Source organism: Arachis ipaensis, chromosome B07, assembly GCF_000816755.2.
Source record: "Arachis ipaensis cultivar K30076 chromosome B07, Araip1.1, whole genome shotgun sequence".
Lineage (NCBI taxonomy): Eukaryota > Viridiplantae > Streptophyta > Magnoliopsida > Fabales > Fabaceae > Arachis > Arachis ipaensis.
In genome coordinates this window covers 123,306,416-123,313,140 of record NC_029791.2, presented here as the reverse complement: position 1 = coordinate 123,313,140, position 6,725 = coordinate 123,306,416, and the positions used below count along the sequence as shown (strand labels likewise).

Genomic DNA, 6,725 nt, shown 5'->3' with positions numbered 1-6,725 from the left:
TTGGATTCAAGTATTTAATATAATAAAAAAAGTTTTTTTTATGAATTATATATACTAAAATATATTTTAAAATAGAAAATTAGACACCAATCTATGTCGTATTCCCTTTATATATAGTTAAGAATAAGATAGTATGCATGTCTCAATATTTTTTAGTTACATTTTATATTGATCCTTAATCACTTATTGTAGTATAAATTAGTTTTTAACATAAAGAAATGACGAATTAATCTCTTAACCTTATAAAATATTAGATAAGTTAATCCATGACAAATAAAAAATTTTAGACAATTTAATATCTTTAAAAAGTACCAAGACTTAGAGTAGAAAGAAAATAAATGTGAGAAAGAGAAGGAAAGAGTAAAGTGAATCAAAGAAAAAATAGAATCATATTGCTTTCATAAAAAATATATTAATCATACTTATTATAATAGAGAGGAGAGTATTTATAATGATAAATATGGTAGTTCATATCTTGTGTGTAATTCTAACAAACTTTGTCAGTTTATTAACTGTCTAATTGCTTTTTCTATACAACTCCTAACATTCTCCCTCAACCAGAGGGTGGTGGTGAGGCTACTCAAAGTGTCACGACCTAAACTAGAATAAATAGAATTTTCAATTATACTAAAAGACAATACATTCTCAACCTCATATTTAAAACATACTCAGCATATCTTAAATATTTACAGCAAAGCATAGTCTATTAGTTTTATATGCTAGGATATTTACAAGCAACATACTCAAGTCACCAAAGATAGATCCTGCCTATATCACATGGAGCAATTTAATAGGTCTAAAGAGCTTTAAGGCTATTTACACAAAATATTAAGTCCTTAAACAGTAAAAGAATCACCAACACAAACAAAACTAGAGCAGAATTGATGAAGTTGGATTAGGATCAATGCCCATATCTAAAAAAATGAAAGAACAACAGAGTGAGTTTTACAACTCAGTAAGTAAGCAGAGCATCTATAGCCCCACAAGAGACATTTGTATAATTAGTAAACTCTTAGTTAAAATAAATCCACATTAATAATAGTGACAAAATTATATTCAAACGCAATGGTAATTAATTATAAATATCAAACATTCAAATTTCTTTATTTATAACAATATACGCGGAATGTTATCTAATCCAGAAAAGTCAAAATAACAGACAGAAATCACACTTAGGTTGTTTTTCTTCGTGTGAGTTCTGAAACAGACATGTTCCACTAATTTTGTGGACATAAAACAGACAGGAACCATTTCATCTCATATGGTCCTGAAAATGCAATTATATACTGACAAAGTGCACCAAGTCTAGCGCTTACTGCCGCTAACTGTAGTTTCTGTTATAGAACCTTCCAAAATATTTTGACATACAAATTATGATCAAGTTAAAGGTTGTCAACCAAATCAATAAATACATTATCAATTCAATAGTAATAATTCATGTAATAACTTTATCCAAATTCAATACTAAATTTACATTCAAAGTGTATATGCAAGATAATATTTACATTATAGTTTAATTTCTCAAATAACCACTTCATTCATTTCAACGTAAAATATCATGTCTCAAGTGGGATTTTCTTTGTAAAATATTTAACATAAACATCATATTAACAAATAAGTTAGTACATAACTAAATAATAAATTATAAAATTATTTTCAATAATTATAAAAATGATGTGAATGCTAAAATTTAACTATAGATACAAAGTTTATTCACAGACTAAAATTTAAACGAGGAATTTCTACTCCAAAGGTTCCAACAAGCAAGGAGAGTGGTTCCTTTAAGTATCTAATACCACAAACATAATAATAACTCTAATAAGTTAATCTTAACATCAATTGATATAATAGAACCTATATACCAAATAATCCCAAATTCTATCTTACCCTAACCCTAAATTTTCGAATTTATTAATACCCATAATTATAAACATGATAAAAAATTAAAGATATAGATAATTATCAAGCTAAAGAATCACTTTAATGGCTTAATAATTAGTAATACTTGAATTAAAGGTTATTTTCCTCTTCTTCAAGTTTAGGCTACTTCAATGAAGTTTTGGAATAATACCAACATAAGAGAGCACACTTGATAGAGTGTAATAGAGTTGGAGTAGAAGAAGAGTAGTGAAACTAATTGAAATAAAATTGTATGGAATTATTGTTGAAGAAGTGACAATGGAAGGGGAGATTAGCATAGTAGTAGCGGTGAGAAATTCTGAAGCAATGTAATAACATGTGTGTGTGTATTGCTGGATTCAAGGGTTCTTTGTGCCGTTGGAGTAGAAGAAAAGAAGGAAAAGTTATGGGCTTGGCCCATTTGTGTTTGTTTGTTTGTTTTATTTTTTTATTAAGCCCTACACAAAGCTTAGGTCTGAAACTGAGAAACTGCGCCTGAGACACTGGCTTGGTTAGCACATCGGCCACTTGATCATGAGAAAGTATATGAACCACATGAGCTTGCTGTTGGACAACTCTGGTACGGACAAAAATGCAGGTCTATTTCAAAGTGTTTGGACCTATGGTGAAGGATAGGATTCTTTGACATCAGTACAATGCTTCGATTGTCACAAAAAAAAATGGGATAGGACCTGATGGAAGATACATTTCACACATAAGCTTTTGTAACCATATGGACTCATTCATTGCCTATGCTAAAGTACGAAATTCTGCTTCTGCACTTGAGTGTGAGACAGCAGCTTACTTCCTACTCGACCAGCATATGAGATTATTTCCTAGCAAAACACAGTACCTGGTGATGGATCTTCGATCATCAAGGTCCGCTACCCAGTCTGAGCTACAGAAGGCAATGATGTAGAACTCCAAATTTTTATGAATATGGAGCCCTATTTTAGATGTACTAGCCAAGTATCGCAAAATGTGTTTGACTGCCTTCCATTGCAGCTCAGACGGCGAGTGCATATACTACGAGACTTTGACTGCATAGGTAATATCCAGCCATGTGATCGTGACATACTGAAGCCCCTTTCGACAACCGAGCGATAGAGAAAGAGATTTTGCAGGGAGTGTCTCCAGCTGCAGATAGCTTTAAGCTACTCATCATGTGGTTGCAACTAGTTTCACATCAGCCAAGTGTGTTCGCTTCAAAAGATCATTAATATATTTAGACTGCTGCAAGATCATGCACTGATTTGAGGTTGTTACTGTCTCAAGCCCCAGAAAAGAACTCATTTCACTCAGGTCTTTTAGTGTAAAAACTGCATCAAGTTGCTTGATAAGAGTATTAACTTCAGAGGGATTGTTTCCTATTACAAGAATGTCATTGACATAGCTGAGTAGGTAAATAATGGAGCTGGAGCAGTGACGAACAAATAGGCATGGGTCCGACATAGTGCTGGAGAAACCGAACCTATTTAAAGCCTCACTGAGCTTGAGGAACCAAGCCCTAAGAGCCTGCTTGAGGCCATAGAGTGCCTTGTCAAGTTTGCAAAACCAAGCTTGAACCAAACATATAGCTGTCAGGTTGAACCATGTGAACTGTTTCAGACAAATCCCCATTCGAAAACGTATTGTTGAAGTCAAACTACCGAATTTTCCACCCAAAAGTCATGGCAACAGATAAGACAATCCGCACAGTGGCTGGCTTGGCCATCGGGCTGAAAATCTTATCATAGTCCAGCCCCTCTCGCTGATGGAATCCTTTTGCGATGAGTCTTGCTTTGTATTTTGTACTTGGCCATCGGGTTAACATTTCACCCGAAAAACTCACTTACACTCGATGCAGCAATAGCAGGTGTGGTCGGAACTAGCGTCTAGGTTTTGTGGCAAATGAGAGCAGCATACTCTTCATCCACCGCCGCCTTCCAATGGGACATGGCTAGTGCTCTGGAACCAGAGATGCTAGCACTTTCGACTTAAAAATACAAACTCTAATCCTAGTCACCATAAGATAGATGCGGCCAGGATCCATGACTATTGCAGCTCCAGCATTAGTAGCTAACCTTGCAGTACCTGAGAAAAACACATAAATACAAGGAATAGAATTTATATTGCTAGGTAAAGAACAAATATCAACATAATCAGTATTGCCAATAGTCCCCGAAACCTGGGATTGGGTGGGAATGGCACTAGATACTAAGGAATAACTTGGATGACCCGGGGATGGGAGAAGGGTTAGATACACAGACAGGAGGAGTAGGATATGGAGGTGGATATTAAACTACTCTTCTATATTAGCCCATGACAACAATAAAGAAGTCTTGTGGCCCACAAATTCAGTCCAACAGAATACATAAATTCAGTTCTAATTTCAGTCTTTATTAATTTATCTTATCTTATCTTTATGTTATCTTCTCTTCTTATCTTTATTTGTTTTTATCTTTCATAGGACAATGCTCTATATATATTTAGTTTTATCCTCATAGTTTACAATACACTTCAGTACAATTCAATTAATCAATAATCAATAAAAGTTATTTTCTTTGTTTTTCCTATTCTTTCACAATTTTATCAGTGGAGAAGGTAGAGTACTCAGGGATGCAGTTGGTGTGGAAGAGATGGTGGTGAGGGTGGGAAGATGCGGAACCGAGCTGGAGAGTTTGTGGTTGGTGTGAGGGAACATAAAGTTATAGGAAGTTCGGTTTCATCAAAGAGCACATGCCAAGAGATGTAGACTTTTCTGAAGCTGTCCATGCATCTATAACCTTGCAGAAGGATGAATAACCAAGGAAAAGACATTTTTGGAGCTTGAAACTAAACTTTGAGGTTGGTAATATCTAAGTTGATGAAAACATGCGCAACCAAAGGTTCTTAAGAAATTGTAGTTCAGTGCCAAAGGTTCCAAGGATGTGGCTTCAGAGGAGGCCGATCCAATTTCTATGGCTTCAGAAGTGTCAACTGTGCGGGAGAGTTGGTCACACAATGTAGGAGTACTTCCATAGGTGCAATCAAGACTATTTGAATCCACATGGCTAAGTGTCCCATTCACCTGCACCTCCGTCTCACTCGTTCCATCAACCACATTCATCACACGACCAGCAGGCCAAGGCTCTCGTAACTGCTGCACCACCTACCACTCCTTTCATCGATAAGGCTTGGTACCTGGACACTGGTGCCTCACATCATCTGACCTTTGACAGCAACAATCTCATTACAAGCTTAGACTATGAGGGATCAGATCAGGTATTGACAGATAACAGACAAGGTATGAACATAAAAAGTGTTGGCAAATTCGTATTATTCTCTGAGCCTCATTCTTTCTATGAAGCCTTGACCTCGATCTTGATAGACTTGCTGTTCTTGAAAGCCTTGATGCTGATAATCGTGGTGCTGTTGTTGACCTTGTCGCCTCTCACTTGAATCTGGCTTAGTTTCACTGGACTAAGATAGATGCACCGGCATAGATCCTAATTTCACCTTTTTGAACCTCTAAACTAGCTCATCTGGATTTATTGGCAACACTTCTACTTCACTTTCGGTGATTGTCTCTGCTTTAGTGAGAAAAGTGCTGTAATCCTCGGTTAAACCTTGAGCCACAACATCAACAAACTCTTCATTGGACAGAGGTGTTCCTAGGGTTGAGAGAGTATTGGTAATTTTCTTGATCTGTGCCATATAGTCGGACACCGAAATTTGGAATTTCACAGCCTTTACCTACGTTTTCAGTTATTTCACCTACGATTTCAATCTCTTCGAAAAATATTCATCTAATTTGGACCAGATCTTGCTTGTGAATTCACACTCCACCAGCAAGCTTGTAAAGCTCGGATCTACTGAGGCAAATAACCATGCCACTAGGAATTGATCATCCTGCTCTTACTACAAGAACTCCTTCGATTCAATTTCGGCGAGCTAGTCCTCTTCAGACTCGTATCTCTTAGAAATTTTTTTTATGTTGAGATGATATTTGAGGCTATTTGATTTTAAAAATGCAAAAGCCTAGTGCTTCCACGGCATAAAGTTGTTGTCATTTAATTTGAAGGAAATAGTGTTAATCGTTACTCTCGATTTCACCGAAGCAGTCAAAAAACTTGAATTTGCAGAAGCTATGGTTGGATTAACAGGATCCATGGATTAGAACTTATGCTCTGATATCAAGAAAGGTATCAGAGACTTAGGGTAGAAAAGAAACAGAAGTGAGAAAGAGAGAAAAAGAGTAAAGTGAATCAGAGAAAAAATAAAATCATATTGCTTTCATAAGAAGTATATTAATCACACTTATTACAATAGAGAGTAGAGTATTTATAGTGGTAAGTATGGTGGTTCATGTCTTGTGTGTGATTCTAACAAATTTTGCCAACTCACTAATAGTTTAATTGCCTCCTCTATACAATTCCTAATATATTTTAATCATGATATTTATATAAAAAATTAAAGACTAATTTATCATTTTCTTAAAATATTAGAGGTTAATTATCTTTTTATATTATTAGAGGCTAATTTATTTGATATTTTAAAAAAATTAAAAATTAATTTTTCATTTTTTTTGGAAAGACTTTTTTTTAATACAAAAATGATTAAAGATCAATTTGAGATATTACTCCTTTTTTATTCTGTTTTTTACGGCAATATTTAAAACAATTTTGGATCTTGTAAACATTTATTAGTAGGTAGTTCAGCCTATATTTTAGTTGTTAGATAATAGATACCTTCTCAAAGAATACTTTCTAATTCATATTTGATTTAATCTGGTATTATACCTTGAAAAAGATCTGACTTTACACTAAATTTAAAATGAACATTTTTTAAATATAATAATCATATAA

General features: G+C 34.6%; 1 protein-coding gene across 4 annotated transcripts in view; it reads left to right on the top strand.

The window, feature by feature from the left end:
• Positions 1 to 6,725, top strand: part of LOC107607917 (rhamnogalacturonate lyase-like) — a 23,467-nt gene that overhangs the window by 1,530 nt on the left and 15,212 nt on the right. The gene's annotated exons all lie outside the window — the stretch shown is intronic.